We start from the raw sequence: 17,669 nt of genomic DNA on the forward strand, positions 1-17,669 counted from the left end.
AGTTGGCCGCAGTTGTCAGAGTTTTTGAAAGGTTTTCTCAACCATTCAATTTAGTGACTGACTCTGCATATGTTGCCGGTGTCGTTTCTAGAGCAGAGAGCGCAATTCTTCAAGAAGTCTCCAACGTGGCTCTGTTCAATTTGCTCTCGAGACTAATAGATCTTGTCTCCCACCGAGAGCAACCCTTTTATGTGATGCATGTAAGGTCACACACCGACCTACCGGGGTTCATTGCGGAGGGCAACTGGCGTGCCGATGCCCTAGCCGCCCCAGTTGAGATGGCCCCACTCCCAGATGCCTTTCAACAGGCAAAGCTCAGCCACCAACGATTCCATCAGAATGCTCCTGGCCTGGTCCGTCAATTCCAACTGTCAAGGGACCAAGCGAGAGCGATTGTGGCCACATGCCCACAGTGCCAGGCTTTTCAATTACCAGCCATAGCCGCTGGCACCAACCCGCGGGGACTTAAAAGTTGTGAAATCTGGCAGATGGACATCACACATATCCCAGAGTTTGGCAAGTTCAGGTTTGTGCATGTCTCTGTGGACACCTTTTCTGGGGCCGTCTACGCCTCCGCCCACACAGGGGAGAAGACTGCAGATGTCAAAAGGCATCTGTTGCATGCCTTCTCTGTGCTGGGCATCCCCAAGGTGATCAAAACTGACAACGGGCCAGGGTATACTTCCAGGGAATTCCGGAGCTTCCTGCAGGAGTGGGGGGTAAGCCACAAAACAGGCATCCCTTACTCTCCCACAGGACAAGCAGTGGTGGAGCGGGCCCACCAGAGCCTCAAAAGGACTTTAGAACATCAAAAAGGGGCTATGAAGGTGGAGTCCCCTCAGATCCGGTTAACCAGGGCTCTGTTTACCATCAACTTTCTCAATTGCAGTTTTGAGTGCCTGAACCCGCCCATCACAAAGCACTTTAACACGTACAAAGACATGCAGCTGAGGGCGAAATCCCCTGTGTTAGTAAAAGATCCGGAAACCTGGAAGGTGGAAGGCCCCTTTGACCTAGTAAAATGGGGTCATGGATACGCTTGCGTGTCCACCCCCACAGGGTTAAAGTGGGTACCTTCAAAATGGGTGAAGCCCTACCTTCTGGGAAAAGCCCACAACATCGGCACTACTACACAGGTGGAAGAGGCAGCGTGGTGACGGAAAAGAAAAGAGGTCCCGCTGTCCGGCCCCCCCCAGACCGAACCTCTCTCACCAGAGCCTTCTTTGTTAACTTATTTTCTCCGTTTATTTCAGTTGGACTCTCCCTCATCCTAATGCAACTTCTGTTGATGACCCACCCAGCTGACACGTGGATCGTTCCCCAACCGAAGGCAAACGTCTGGCGAACCTTGGCTCAGGCAATGGGACAAGACCACCTGTGTCTGTCCACGACCTCTGCAGCAGACCCCCTCTCGACTTGCCTCGTGGGAATCCCATTCGGGGTTGATGATTTTCCCTCTCCCTTTTTCCCCACCCTAAAATCCTTACTCCCCCAATATGCGCCTGATCCCCGTCCCGAACCTAGAATCTTGTGGCGTGCGGTCCTTACAGTACTCCAACACGCCCCTGAAGAACCCACACAATTCGATCTGCTCGGCTCCGCCCGCGCCTCCCTATGCTTTCAGTTCATTCCCTACCCTGGGGAGAGCCCATTTCAAGAGGTCCGCCAGGGAAACAAGAAGTACATTGCCGCCAACTGGTGTGACCATGTTGCAGCAATCAGAGCTCCATCCACATTCTATGGGCAACCCCGAATCCTCCCTAAGGGCGTGTTCCTGATGTGCGGGGACCGAGCGTGGGCTGGCATTCCCTCTCATTTGTCCGGAGGGCCCTGCACTTTCGGGCGGTTGACGCTGCTTACCCCCAACTACACCCAAATTTTAGATTGGAAAAATAAAAATGTCACACAGAATTCGGCCCGAATTAAAAGAGACCCGCAAATTTGACTCAGAGTGTGACGCTGAAATTGTACATTGGTCTAAACCCAAAAACATTGCGGTTTCGGTGTTTTGGCCGTGGGTGGCCGCAGCAAAGGCACTAGGAGAATTGGGACACCTCGAGTGCTGGGTGGCGAAGCAAGCCAATTTGACCTCAACTGCCCTAGCGGACCTCCTAGCTGACGAAGAAACAACGAGGAAAGCAACCCTCCAAAATAGGGCGGCAATCGATTTCCTTTTGTTACTTCACAACCATCACTGTGAGGAGTTCGAGGGGCTCTGCTGCATGAACCTGTCGTCACGAGCCGAGGACGCCAGACGCACCATCCGCCAGATGTCCGAGGACGTCGACAACATCCGACAACAGACCTCGGACTGGTTGGCGGACTTGCTATCCAAAATGGGAGTGACAGGCTGGGTGGGCTCCATCATTCGTACCGTTTTAGTTATTATCTTAATTTGACTCTGTTTAATTTTTGGTTTCTGCATTATCTATAAGTTACTGACCAGAATTTTGTTTGCCACAACCCCCCAAATCAACCATGTTGAGGCTCCTACTGACCCTGCTCCCATCCCTGAAGAACCTTCCTGTGAGAAAATGCATTGGGAGCAAGCCCCTCAATCCTCCCTATGGTTTTCAGTTACTACGCCAGTTTAAGAATAATTTCAGTTTTATTTTTATTTTAAACAAAAAAGAGGGAGATGTTGTGGTTCAGGGTTCATTTGGTTTGTTCTGTTTCCCCCTAAAGTTATAATGGTTTGGTCCTAGGGTTCCCCCCCCCCCTCCTCCCCTGGCAACCCCTCCTTTTGAGAGTGTCAGTTTTTTGTCTCCACCCCTGTTCCCCTGGTTACCCTCTGTCAATCCCTCCCTGAGTTCCTGTCCATCACACACTGTCCCCTGCCCTCTTTCCAGAAAGTTCTCCCCTCCTCGGTGGGTGATTGGATCGGGAACAAGGGTCCCTCCCTGTCACATTCCCTATTGGCTAGCCGGCATGTTTGTCACGAGTTTGTTCCCTCCCAAGTTCTCCCTCATTGGTTGAAGTGTTGTATGTTCCGCCCCCTTTATAATCGGCTGTACCCCCACCTCGTGGTCCCGACTCGGCTGGCTTCCCCTGGAGACATTAAAACTCTGGACTTTGCCCCTGAGACGAGTCCCTCTTTTCTACTTCGCCTTCTTGCTGATCACTGCTGCCTCCTGCTGAGGCGCTCCCCGGACGCCCCCGGCGCATCTGGGCAGTGCCCCCCCCGGCTGTCAGCTGCTGTGCCACAGCTCAGCCGGTGCAGACTCCTCCCCTGCTCGGGGGAGTAGAGAAAAAACCTCGGACAGCAGCTCGGCAGGCATCCCGTCCTTCTGTTCTGTCAACTGCACCATTCAACTTTGTGTCATCTGCAAACTTGCTGAGGGTGCACTTAATCTCACTATTGACATCAGCGATAAAGATATTTAAAAACATCAGACCCATGACAGAGCCCTGAGGGACACCACTCATCACTGGCCTCCACCTGGACACAGAGACATTGACCACAGCTCTCTGGCTGCATCCATGTCCTGGTTGCAGAGAGGGGGCAGAGCTTAGTGTTGTGTGGGTGTATTGGGTTTGCATGGCCTGGTTTTGGTAGTGGGGGGGAGCTACAGGAGTGGCTTCTGTGGGAAGCTGCTAGAAGTTTCCTCCATATCTGACAAAGCCAATCCCTGGCAGCTCCAAAAATGGATATGCTGCTGGTCAAGGCTGGGCCAATTAGAAATAGTGGTAACACCTCTGTGATAACATATTTAAGAACATAGAAAAAAAATTATTGCACGATTGTAATTGTGGCCTGAGAAGAGCAGGGTGAGAATATGTGAGAGAAACAACTATGCAGACACCAAGGTCAGTGCAGAAGGAGGGGGCAGAGGTCCTCCAGGTGCTGGAGCTGAGATTCCCCTGCAGGCTGTGGTGCTGACCATGGTGAAGCAGGCTGTCCCCCTGCAGCCCATGGAGATCCATGGGGATGCAGAGATCAACCTGAAGCCCATGGAGGAAACCCACACTGGAGCAGGTGCATGCCTGGGAGGAGGCTGTGACCTCATGGGAGACCCATGGAGAGAGAAGTCCCTGCTGGAGCAGCCTGTACTTGAAGGACTGCACCCCGTAGAAGAATGACCCACTCTACAGCAGTTTGGGGAGGACTGTTGCTCATGAGATGGACTCGTGTCAGAGAAGTTTGCAGAGAACTGTCTCCCATGGAAGGCACCCCCACAATGGAGCAGGGGAACAACTGTTCTCCCTTGTTGTATTGCACTAAATACTTTATTTCGTTGTTTTGCACTGGGTTCTGTATTATTGCACAGAATAGTATGTTTGTATCCTCATGGGATTCCCCTCTAATATCACATGGTCTTTCCCTCCCCCAAAAGCCCCGGTGGTGATGGTTTGTCTCAGGTTTACTCCTCCCCTCGCCCCCTCCTCACTTGTATCCCATTGGTTGTGGTCCTCTTCCTCCACCTCCCTTTCCCCTGGGTTTAAAAGTCTCCTGCCATGAGGCATCTCTCTCTTTTTCACCTGGGAAGTCACCTGGACCACCTGGTGACTCCTATCTAGGAAATAAAATAGGACTTTGTTCCCGAGAGGAAAAGAGCGCCTCCGTCTTTTGCTTCTGTCCTATGTAAGATTGTAAGGGCTAAGGTCCATAGCTAGCCAGATTGGACCCAAACAGCCCGCCAGATTCAATCTTACACTCCCTGAGCAATGAGAGGAACAACAGATGACGAACTGATCATAACCCCCATTCCCTCCCTCCTTGCACTGCTGGAGGGAGGAGGTAGAGATGGTAAGAAGGTAGGAGCGGGGGGAAGGTGATTTTAAGAGTTTATTTTACTTCTCATTATCCTGTTCTGATTTTGTTAGCAATTAATTCAATTCATATCTCTAATTAGAGCCTGTTTTGCCCATGATGGTATTTGATGAGTGATCTTTCCCAGTTCTTATCTCAACCCATGAACTCATATTTTTCTCTCCCCTATTCAGCTGCAGAGGGGAGTGAGTGACTTTGGTGGGTGCCTGGCATCTGGCCAGCCAGTGTCAACCCACTACAGTAGGCATGGCCAGGTTGTTATTCTATATCGCTCGCATCATCACTGGGGGGTGTGGTTTCAGGAGGAAAAGCTGGGCACCCCATTGGAAGTGCTCAATTTTGCCTCCCTCTATCTCCTACGGGAAGTTGTCAGCGTCAGCCCCTGCAGACCTGGCCCCCTGCTGTCACTGCTGGTCCCCCTCCCATTTTCTCTAGAACGTGGCTACAGGACATGGTACTGAAAGAAAAGCAGTGAAAATGTGAACTGACAGTAGTGCTCAACCAACAGCACCAATGCAGAGGCTGCTGCAGGGAAAGGACCAGCAGAGGTGACCACAGCCCAGCCAAGCCCATCAAGCTGAACAGAAGGGAGCCCAGCTGAGCCAAAAGGAGCACAGAGGAGCAGTTGAAAAAGGTCACAGCGACCTGTGGGACCAACCTCCAGCATGGCAGTAGAAATGGCAGCATAGATACCTGCACAGAACTGAGCCCAGCAGAGCGGCAGCACAACCCAACTCAAATGACCTAGCTTTCAGGGGCTTTGTCATTGTTTTTTTCATTGTTTTTGGTTGGGGGGTGCAGGAAATGCTAGCCGTGAGACCCCCTTGCCAGCTTGCCTTTATTTTCAATGGCCACGTGAGCAGCATACAAGAATTGTCACCACCTTGCCTTTTTCTGGGGAAGCCACGTGTATGCAACCTACAGGGTGCACCTGCCATCTTGTTTTTTTTCCTGGTGATGAACATCTATTTGTGGGTAAAACATGTTCTGTTTTTGCATGCTTTTGCTATCAATACTGCCATTGCTACTGTGCATGGCTTATTCCATTGCTTTGTGCTTTCAGTAAATTGTTAACCCATAGTCTCTGCTTTTGTCACTCCCTTACCAGAAGGGGTGTGGCTTATTTGGAGTTTAATTTACAGCTGGTGTTAAAACCAGCACAGTCTCTCCAACGAAATACTTATCCACTGAATAGTCTATCCATCAAATCCATGTCTCTCCAATTTGGAGGTAAGGATGTAATGTGGGACCAGTTGACATCTTTCAGTCTTCCCTTGTCAACCACTGCCACAGAAGGCCACCAGATTGGTCAGGCATGATTTGCCCTTAGTAAAGATGTACTGGCTGCCTTGGATCACATCGTCTTTTATATGCCTTAGCATATCTTCTAGGAGGATGTGCTCCATAACCTTCTCAGGCACAGAGGTGAGGTTCACCAGTCTGTAGTTCCCCAAGTCTTCCTTTCTCACCTTCTGAAAAATGGGAGTGGTGTTTCCCTTTCTCCAGTCACCAGGGACTTCACTGGATTGCCATGATTTTTCAAATATGATGGAGAGTGGCTTGGCAACAACATCAGCTAGTTTCCTCAGGACCCTGGGATGCATCTCGTCAGGCCCTATAGATTTGTGTCTATTCAGCATCATCAAGTGGTTCCAAACTTGCATTTCACTTACATGCACAGGAGGGACTTAATTTCCCCCACACCCACCCAGAGGATCAGGGACTTGAGAGAAGTGGAAAGCCTGACTGCCAGTGAAGACCAAGGCAAAGAACTCATTGAGTACCTCAACCTTCTCCATATCAGTTTCCACCAGTTCACCCTTCTCGCTTATCAGGGCAGGTACACTCTCCTTGCCCTTTCTTTTCTGACCTGTTGTCCTGGGTTGACAGGACAACAGTCTACTTATAGAATTATTCTACTTATAGATTCCCTTCTTGTTATTCCTCACATCCCTTGCCAAGTCTTGTTCCAGCTTTGCCTTGGCTTTCCTGACCCCATCCCTATCTCTCTGAACCATATCCCTGTACTCTCCCCAGGTCTCCTGTCCCTGATTCCACTGGCTGTGCATTTCTTTCTTACTCCTCAGTTTGAGGAGCATTTTTCTGGGATGTGAGTAATAGCTGCAAGTCAAATCTCTATGAGTTCAGAATTTGTTTGGAACTGGAATAATCTCACAGACGGCTCTCAGAAGGAGCCGTAGTTCCCCACTCCTGGGCCAATTCTCTTAAAAAATGTGTTCACATGCCATTTCAGGCCTCCACACCAGACTGCTGACTTCTGCCTGTGAAATCCCTTTGACATTCATCAGGCTGCTCTTGAGTGAGGATTATGGATAAAGGTATGAGCCATGTTTAAAAACACTTCTGTGAACAGCAGGTCTGGGAATTATATCTCAAAAATGCAAGATAGATACTGATGCCATGATGATGTTTTGCTTTTTCTTTTATATACCTTTTATGTATCCTCAATATTAGCATGCATACTTGTAATTCCTTAAGTCTGATAACTCAGCATAGTCCTGGTATTCTGTTAGGCCAGAAGACCAAACATCCTAGAGGCCTCGCAGCTGGAGACCAAGGTCCTCTCTAGAATACATCCTGTAAACTAAGATTTGGCCCATCCAGGGGCAATTCTTTGGGATGGGGAGATATCACGCTATTCATTTAAGCCTCTCATTGGGGCATCTCTGTTAGATATGCTAATTTACAAGGTCTATAAAGTTGTATACGCAATCTATCAGGGGTGTGCATTTCGGTGTGCACCATCTTGGCCAAGTGCTGCACCATAAGGATCCTTATTGAATACCAAGGTAAAAAACCCTTTATCCCTTAATCGTGTCTGGCTCTCAATTTTAGGACCAAGGAAAAGGCATCAATACAGTTGTGCTCACTACATCATCTCAGTAACTCCCTAATATTCCAGAAACTGGTAAGCTACAGAATTCAATAAACACTGCTAATTAATTAAGGGTTAATCTGACAATTTAGAAGGGTTCAGTCTTATACTGGACATTTTCACCAATACCTTAAAAAGTAGTGGCTGTGGTTACAGCTACCTCCAAATCCTTTAACAAAACTGAACATTTCCAAAAGGCATGATGTAACAGCAAGTTCCTTTGAGTCTTTTTGTTTTCACAGAAATCACAGAATGGGTCAGGTTGGAAGGGACCACAGTAGGTCATCTGGTCCAACTTCCCTGCTCTAGCAGAATCATCCTAGAACACATTGCACAGGATTGTGTCCAGACAGTTCTTGAATATCTCCAGTGAAGGAAACTCCACACCCTCTCTGGGCAACCTGTTCCAGTGTACAGTCACTGCACAGGAAAGAAGTTCTTCCTCATATCCAGGTGGAACTTCCTGTGCATCAGGTTCTGCCTGTTGCCTCGTGTCCTATTGCTTGGCACTACTGAGAAGAGCCTGGTCCATCCTCTTGGCATCCCCCCTTTAGATATTTATACACATTAATGAGGTTCTGTAAAGGACCTAAAAGATCAGTTGTCTGTTATCACAGAAGGACTCCCATTGTGGAAAACTGTGTAAAGAAGCAACTGCTCATCTGCAACCACCGAAAGAAGCAACAAGAAGCAACTGCTCAACTGTGACCACTGAAGCCCCCTCCATCCCCCCCCCCAGTATGCCTGTAAGGATACCTGGAACTTGGACTGCAAGTCAAGCCATCTTGATAAGATAAAGGTGGTACTATTATCCAAGTGTTGTCTCAGGCATGGGGGGAAGTAAACTAAGTGAGGGGAGATAATTATCACTGATAATAGACACACAGAATCCACAAGGAAAGCCAACTCAGCAACTGTGCTGAAATCAGCTCTGATTGGGTAAAAGGTAATTCCAGCAGGGGTAGACCACAACCCACAGACTTGAAAGGACTAATTACAGAATCACAGAATTAACTAGGTTGGAAAAGACCTTTGAGATCATTGAGTCCAACCCATGACCTAACACTACCTTGTCTACTAGACCATGGAACTAAGTGCCCCATCCAGTCTTTTCTTAAACACCTCCAGGAATGGTGACTCCATCACCTCTCTGGGCAGCCCATTTCAATGCCCAGTCACTCATTTAAGAACTTTTCCTAATGTCCAGCCTAAACCTCCCCTGGTGCAGCTTAAGACTGTGTCTTCTTGTTCTGTTGCTGGTTGCCTGGGAGAAAAGATCAACCCCCACCTGGCTACAACCTCCTTCCAGGTAGTTGTAGAGAGTGATAAGGTCTCCCCTGAGCCTCCTTTTCTCCAGGCTAAATAACCCCATCTCCCCCAGCCACTCCTCATAGTACTTATGTTCTAGACCCTTCACCAGCCTTGTTACCCTTAGCATTACAAGGGAGGGGAATAATTTAACCAAGAGAATAAGAGAACTGTGTAGTCAATTAGCCAATGAGCATGAATCCCTTTGTTTGCAAAAATGTATAAATAATGAAAAGTTTTGAAGACCCTTACCACTGAGAAGTCCAGGGTGAAGAAGGACCAACAGGACACTGCCAGATACATGGGTGGTGACTATCTCCTGCTTGATCTGTTTGTTTCTCCCTTCTCTATTTCTTTCTCTCTACCTCTACCTCACATTTTACTATTAAATAAAATCCATACTATTGACTGCAGCATATGGTCTGATTTGCACCTTAATTTAGGTAGAGGCATCTCTCAATTAGATCTTAACAGTTTCCCTCTCAGGTGTCTCTTCTCAAGGCTGAACAGGCCCAACTCCCCCAGCCTTTCTAGTTTTCTTTCACTATAGCCTCTCAGGTATAACCCTTTGGTCGTAGCTCCCTAGAGCTTTTACTCTGAAGATCCAGAGGATGGCAGGGATGGTACTAACAAATATTAAAACGATCCATTGCCCCAAGAATAGAAAAATGTTATCCCTATATATTTCCCTCAAAAAGAGGAATTGAGAGAACTCTGACCTCCTGCCTTTAGTCAGTCCTTAATGATTTACTGAAATAAATTCAACTCTCCAAATTGTCCTAGTGACCTTTTATAAGGCAGGTAGAGATGACACACTACAGAAAATTGCAATCAACAAGAGAGCAGCAAAGAATATTGCCATAAAAACATTCTGCACACTAATCTATAAAGTAGCATTTTAAGAACACCTAAAGGCCAAGTTACAAAATCTATTGGGGAAGGGGAGTGTTCTTTGGACAAAAGCAGGAAGATTTGGTTGTCTGAAAAAAACTTAAACCTACAAACCAAGTGCCTGATATTCAAACAGACACATTCAAACATATCCTCTTAAAAAAACCCACCACAGCAAAGGCCTTGAGGATGAGACAGTCTGCAGTCTACTATAGTCTCTTCTCTTCTAAAAATATCTAGAGTTCTCCCAAAATGGGCCATGAATTATTATTAGATGTATGTTAAACATTTATAGAAGCTCCAAGCTAACAAATTTGTTTCACAAGCACTCCAGTTAACAAATAAGATGGGCACATCAAAAGACATTGCTTCAGTCTTTTTTAAAACTACTGATAGCTATTCTTTTAAGTGATAAAAGTTCAGTCCTATAGTTGGCCTGAAACCAAATTCCTTTTCCCTCCATAATTCCTGTATTACTTCTGGCAAACAACTCAGTGGCATATATAATTCCAAAAAATATTTAGGTACCCAATCCCACATGGAGTCTATCAATACTTATGCATATACAGATAAGCGATTATAATGCCTTGGAAAATGCAGATCACAGCTCAAGCCTGGAGGAGATAAATGAAGAGCCACCTCTGCTGTTTACACTGGGGATTTAGCCACCTCTGTAGCTACACCCTTTGAGAGACTTTGGAATGAGGGCTGAAAACGAGTGAGGATGCTAAACAAGAAAACATGTACATGTACGTAAAAGGTTTTGTAAAAAATAGAAATGTTCAATTTAGGATTAAGAAGGGTTGTCTTTTTTTTTTTTCTAAGATTAAGAAAACAAGTTGTTGTCCTCAAACAAAAAAACTAAATTATTTAAATGAGATTCTTTTTAAACTGAGCTCCTCAGCTATACTACAGCCCCTTCAACCCAAGTAGTGTCAGTGCTGGAAGAAGCCTTAGCATAGGAAATTCTCTGGCAATCACAGTAGTTCAAGCATCAGACCATTCTCAACACTAAAGCCTAACTCAGAGTGGTTCCTATTTAACTGACTTTTATTCCTTCTGTAGGATGGTCTAGGTCAGGGAGGATTCAGTGTGTATGCAGTATTCCCTCAGCAGCACTTCTGCAGGTGTGGATGCTGTAAGAAGGACACTGTTCTCCTTACAAACAAAGATACTCACAGATAGTGAATGTGTTAGGGGATAAGTGCAATATAAAAGATATTCAACTGAAGATAAAATAGGTCTGAAAATAAATACTGGGTTTTGGCTTCACAGGCACAGTTTTCCCAGTTAGAAAGTGGTTAATGAATTTTCAAAGGTTCAGTAATAATTAGTATTTATAAAAACCCAGTAGTTATTCATCATTCTCCCTCCAGCTTGCAGTAAGGGTACCATGGCGCTAGGCTGTCCTGAGGGCGCCGAGCCTTGCCAGGCGCCATGCGAGCACCGAGCCCAGCTTCCCGCACGCAAGGGCCGAAATTGAATGGGGAGGGGGGCAGGGGAGGAGAGTGGGTATGTATCTCACCAACAGCACAACTCACACGGCAGACGGAAAGCAGGCTCGCTGAGCCGCGCCACACCGCCCCACTCCCCCGCCACGGCCACACACACACAATCCGCAAAGTGACAGGGAGAGACAGCAGCGCCACAGGGCATGCCACCGACTCCCGCCGCCCTCCGACCGCATTTCAGGGCGGCCCTGATTCCTCTCTAGGGAAGGAACAGGCAGCCGCGGGGCCCGGCGGGCAGCCTGCCGCCTCAGCGCGAGGCGCTGACGTCTTCCCCCCCAGCAAGCACTAAAGGGTGCGGCGGGGACCACCCGAGAAGAAAGGCCGTAGGAGAGGGGTGTGAGAGGGGTTCCCCGCCGCGAAAGCGGTCAGTCGCAATCTTGGCCCACGTCTTTCCCGCAGCCGCTTCTCTCCCTCCTCACCCGCAGCTCCTCGAAATCTGCCATTTTCTACCCGCTAGTGGTGGTGCTGCTGCTGCCGCCGCCGAGCCCCACTGCCACCATAGTGCACCCTGTGCGCGCCCCCGGCACGTGACGGAGGAAGGCAGCTCCGGCGACGAGGGGGAGGGCGCTGCACTCCTCTATGGTGGGCCGCCTCTCCTGCCCTGAGGGAAATCGTGAGAACAAACCCGTCATACTTAGTACGGACGAACCCGCCGGTACTGGGCCAGGCCCCTCCACGCACATAGCGGTTCAAAGCAGGCCCCAAACAGCGAGGTGGTAGGGAACAGTCAGCTCCTTGGGCCCCGCCGAGCTCCGGCAGCAGCTCCAGGCCTGTCAGGAAAGCTAAGCACTGAGGGGACGTGATCCCGGTGGGATCACACCACTTGGGGCTGCCGCGCTCCCTCTCTCCAGAATCAACACCGCAGAGAACATACTCGGCTGTTAAAAAAAAAAAATAAATAAAAGAAAAAAACAAATAATCCAGACTTGCGCTTTAAATGGATTAAATGGAAAGGTTGTGTTTGCACCATTTTACAGCTTTCTTAGTTTTATCCATCTAATCAAGAGCATTTATGTTATAATGATGATGTAGCACTTTTTATTAATAAAAAATAAAGAAAAAATGTCACCAAATTGTCGGGAAAATTAATCCACAAACACCAGAAATTTAAGTCCAAAAAAGGAGACAGAGGAGTCCTGTAACTTTATTTGAATAAAGGGAGAGGCCATGGGGCATTTCCTATGGGGTCTCTCAAATTGTTAGAGGATGCAGCCTCCTTTTTATCCCAATTTCCCGGCCGCATTTCCCTCTCTCTTTCCACATTGGCTGAGGTACTTGAGACATACAGACTTCCTGAAACACCTAAGACCCCCTTCTAATGTATACCCCGCCCCGTTTTTCTTTTTCCTTGTGTTTCTGTTCTTTTTCTCTAAATCCAGAGTTTTAGCACAGTCTTAAGTGAGTAACATTCTGTGTCAATTCGTGGAATTTCTATGGAATTTATGGTTCCCCCCATTGCTTCTTTCACCTCTCCATATCTGGCCTCATATACCATCAAGCCCACAGTTTGTTTGTAAAGACACCTCCTTCTCATTCCTTTCAATCCCTCCTCTTCTTATTTTCTCAGTAATTGTCTTTACAAACCTTAGTTATCATTGACTTAACTTTCTGTTCCTGGGTCCTTGTTGATTTTGCAATTATTTGCAGTGACATAATTTTCTGTCCTTTAGTAGCCATTCTGGATCTGTAGGCATGGCTACTACCTGCATCCCCTTGATCACATGTTGAATAAGTTGCACTAAGCAAAGGATCATACATGGTAAAATTATTAGAGTTGCTACAGCACGTAAGAGTAAAAAAAGTGTTCGTTTAACCCATAGGCCACCAGGTAACCATGAAAACATGTCCCATTCCCATCCTTTCCACGTTTGGATCAGTACATGAGCTTTCTTATTCCATTTGTTTCACCACTTTTCTATTGTTGTCTATTTACAAACAGCAGTTTGAGTCATTTATTTTCCACACACTCCCCCTTCTTCTACTAATAGATAATCTAATACCATCCAATGTTGAAATATTGCATACCTCATCTGCATGGATTGGTCAGCAAGAAGGTCAAGAGCTGTAGCTGTCTGATTGGTTATTATTTCAAAGACAGCTTGTAACCTAATTATACAATTTAAATTATAAACAGGTTCTCTGGCACCTGGTATTAATTCATTAGGATTCCGAGTGGCTGGTCTGTAGTGCTGTATGATTTGCTCAGGCAGCCATTCATCTTTCCCCTACTTTTGGGTGATCCCTCCAGCCAGGAATGCATCAACTGACTGCTTTTCTCAAATTAGATCATCATATACCTTGATTCCTAACTGACTTCCCTGAAACTGTGGTAGCAAAAAGAACAATCTAATATACCCTACATAACATATCTCTGACCAGTTTGGAGGTAACCTGCGATAGGCATGTTGGCCACAAATCCAATAATGCCCTTTAGGAGCCCAGGTCCCATTGGCAAAGGGGCCTTCCAAGTTTTCATCATCAATTGGTGGGTCAAAGTACAGCTTGTTTCCTGGGCCTAACAGTCCTCCAACAATAGTTGCTCAACCATAAGAATCAGAATATTTGCATTTCTCAGCTCCCACATGAGGTTTCCACTTACAGTTACATCCCAGATCTGTTTTGTTTGATCTGGACCAGAACTTATTAAAAAGGGTTCAGGTTCTGTTCCGGTGTTGCCACTTCCACTGATAGTCATGAACAACATGTGTCCTACTTGTGGAATTATCTCAGGGAGAGCTTAAAAATAAGCGGTCAAAATATCTGTCCTTCCCCACTGTTTTACAGCCTTCAAAACCCCTTTGGTAATTATGGTAGGAAAACCTTACCCAGCTACCATTATTGAGCTTAACATGTGTTTGATTTCATCTGCCTCGATATTTGGAACAATCATAAGGAGGACAGTTGGGGGTCCAACAATCTAAACCCAAAGATAAAGTCCAGTCACAAACACTTTTCCCCATGTATACACCTCTTGTTCTATTTAGACAATAAATGCCTCGTTCAGAAGAATGAAGTCGTCATGGACTTGCTTCTTAATCCCAAAATCCCATTCCATTATGGACCTCACTCAGGGTGCTGACCCATCATTTAGGTTTGTCTGGGCTGGCCACCCATGGCCCATCTTCAGATACTCCTGGCCCTCTGCAGACCCAGCAATTGCTAAGGTTAAAGGTCTTTGCTGCTTCTTCTCCTAGAACTAAAAAACTGTTCTCCCATCTCTGGCCCAAACCTAACTGACAATATAAAGGTAAGATTATTAAGAAAAACATTCTAATGGTGTGTCATGGGTTGACGCTGGTGCAGTGCCACTGCACCCATGAAAATATATTTTCCCCAAATGGCTGCTGTGAGATGCGACCAGAAACAGAGCAGAACAGGCTCAAGCTCAGAAATATAGGAAAAAAACCCCTTTATTAACCTACAACTATAATAAAAGAAACACACAAAATTCAGAATGAAAATCTTCCAAAACATTCCTCCTCCCCCCACCCAATTTCCACCAAGCACAGTGAGACAAAACCTTGGATTCTCAGTCAAGTTACCACCCCTCAGATAATCAATTCTCGGTTCATCGAGAGAGAGGAGTCTTTCTTGTACCATAGTCTTCCCCAGGAAACACAGTTGAAACCTCTTGTGTTTCCATGTCACACATGGCACCGCTCTGAGAAAATCTGCCATCGTGACATCCTCCTTCCATGTACAGTGCTCTCACCACTGTCCTTGGACCAAAACTGCTTATAGGGTTCTCTTTTAAGGATGCTTTGCTAAGTACCAAAAAGCAACAGTGTCTCACTTTTGGGACAACCGTGCCCCCCATTTTCCACCTCCCCTGGGGCCAAGGGTCTTGAGAACAGAGATCTTCTTCCCTGAAGACAGAGGGCACCACCACAACCTCCTCATCGTTCTCTGTTCACTTCACTCCTGCACATGGTGTCACTGCAGCAGGTCACTCTCTTGGCTCAAGCCATTGCCTCCCCCTAAATGCAGTCTCTGTGTTACAGGAAAATTAGTTCAGTCTATGGCTATACAAGAAAAGTCCAGCCAAAGGCCACTTCATGATCTCCTCCCGCCTAGGATTCTTTCCCATCTTCTTCTGACATCTTTCACTTGCTCTGACCTTCAACACTTGCACATTTCTTTCAGATCAAGGAGGATTAGTGTTTCACAAAGTTTTCATTGTCCAAGAAAAGGGTTAAAATCTCAGGCTCTGCCTGCCCAGGACTCCCACTGGCACCTTCCCCCTCCCTTCTCTTTCTCCTCTGCTGGTGGTGCTGCCAATACATGATATCAAATTTCAAGGTGGCAGGCTCTCTCTCTCTGGGGGGGGGTCTCTCTGGGGGCTGCTCAGGACATCTCAGTGTTTCTCCACCCTTCCATCCTGCAGGGGCCTTCACCCCCCCTTCTCTGTCCAAGGCTCCGGCCTACCTCAGCTGAGGCCACATGGCTTCCCCTCCCCCACTCAGCCTGTGGCTGGGCAGGGGAGGTCTGAACTCTTCACTGACTGGAACAAAGAGAAAGTTCCCCTGGGAGTTTGTTGTAGTGTTTTTAAACTTGGTAATAGTTTTGTCTTTGTATCCCCTTATTTTTCCCAAATGGTTTACCCCAGATTGTATCCCCTCCCTCTACCTTTGTAATCCCTCTCCTTTGCTGAGATCATCCCTAAATCCCTGCCCTGGCTCTCAGTCAGTCACTCAGCATCCCATCCTTTCTATCTAGAACTTTCAGTCCAGGTGAGTGATTAGTCAGAGGCCAGGGGTCAGCCCCCCAAGTGCTACCCCATACGCTCTCCCAAATGTCCATTCCCTCAGTCTCCATCCCTTAAGTTTCTTTATTGGTCAGCAAATGTACCTACTTTTGGTTTCCACCCTCCCTTTAAATGTAACCTTGGCACCTCTCCTGGGGCTCTCAGCAGGAGGCCCCCTGAGGTTACAGGAGCTCCGAATAAAACCTTGGATTAACCCTTGCTAAGAATCGGCCCCTTTTATCCTCTGCCGATGTCACTAGCATCTCCTCTGCTGTAAAGCCTAGATGCCTTCAGTACCCTCGGGGCACGAGAGAGTGTCCGTCCGTCGTCCCCCCCCCCCCCCCCGTCCCCCCCCCCCCCCCGCTGTCTACCGAGTCAGGGCTGGCTGGGGTTCTTGAGGGGCACCCAGAGAGACTGGGACAGGAGTTCTCTGCTTTTAACCCCCTGTGTTCTCAGAGGCGTATCCATGTCTTCAGTGGCCACACCAGGTGCCAATATTCAAATCTGACCACTGATTGGTTTGGCTACAACTTCCAAAACAACTCACTTCCTTGTCAACCCACGACAGGTATAATCTAATTTCCTAATCTAATTCTCACATTGTCTTCCCCACCACCTGTGGCAAATGAAGGCACAGAAACCACTTAACATAAATAAAACAATGACAGCAAGGATTAGCCCCCCACTGTCTAGAAATCCGAAAGGAGGAATGCCCATATAGACTATTTCATCAGTCTATGGATAGACACGTGAGGCTTCCCCCGATGTCAACGTGCTGGCTACTGCTACTGTCCGCTCCTGCAGAATGTCAGTCACAGCCTCGCGTCCTTCTCCTCCAGCTGAGATGTCAAAATATCTGGTGAAATAAATGGGCAGGAGATCTTTCTCCTTTTTAATGCCTTTATTAAGAAGAATCAGCTCAGGTGGGGAGAAATCGACGGGTTGCGCCCACACCACCGTTGCTCCCAGGCGTGGCACGAAGAAGGAGGATGATGCAGCTTTGTCCACTGGTCTGCAGACAGAGCTGGGGACTCTGTCCTCACGGGAGAGTCGTGGAGTCCTTAGCTTGTTTGTTTAAAAACCCGGGGGGTGTCTTTAATCAGTTTCTTTTCAGTTTAGGGTGAGAAACAAAAAGGTCCAAGCAGGTACGGGACTATGCTCCCATCCTTAGACGTCACTTAAGTCACTTGTTGGCTCGTGATTTTAGGGGTTTTTCTTGTAAAAACTGTAAAACTGTAAAAAACCCAGGGTGCAATGCATTTCTCATTTGCATGTTGGCTCTGGTGTCACTGCCCATTCTCTTTAGCCTGGAGGGTTTCTCTTGGTATCTTTTTGGCAAACGGCCAGCATCAGAGGAACAATAGTTAATCACCGGCCATTAACAGGTAATTAAGAACTTTTTCTTTGGCAGCACACCCAAAGAAGTCTGACCGGTTTGACTTGTTTTTTTTTTTTTTAACTCTGAAACTTAAAAAAAATACAACTTTCTATTCATAACATCTGGGGCTTCAGAGACCTTGACCTAAGTGTGATGGGTCCACCCACGTT

At 47.2% G+C, this 17,669-nt stretch overlaps 1 long non-coding RNA gene across 1 annotated transcript; it reads left to right on the forward strand.

The window, feature by feature from the left end:
• The first annotated feature begins 304 nt into the window (after nt 1-304).
• Nucleotides 305-3,082, forward strand: LOC135289005 (uncharacterized). The gene is made up of 2 exons (XR_010351802.1): nt 305-526; nt 1,254-3,082. It is a non-coding gene; the product is annotated as an uncharacterized LOC135289005 (long non-coding RNA).
• The last annotated feature ends 14,587 nt before the right edge of the window (nt 3,083-17,669 follow it).

This window comes from Passer domesticus, chromosome W, assembly GCF_036417665.1.
Source record: "Passer domesticus isolate bPasDom1 chromosome W, bPasDom1.hap1, whole genome shotgun sequence".
NCBI lineage: Eukaryota > Metazoa > Chordata > Aves > Passeriformes > Passeridae > Passer > Passer domesticus.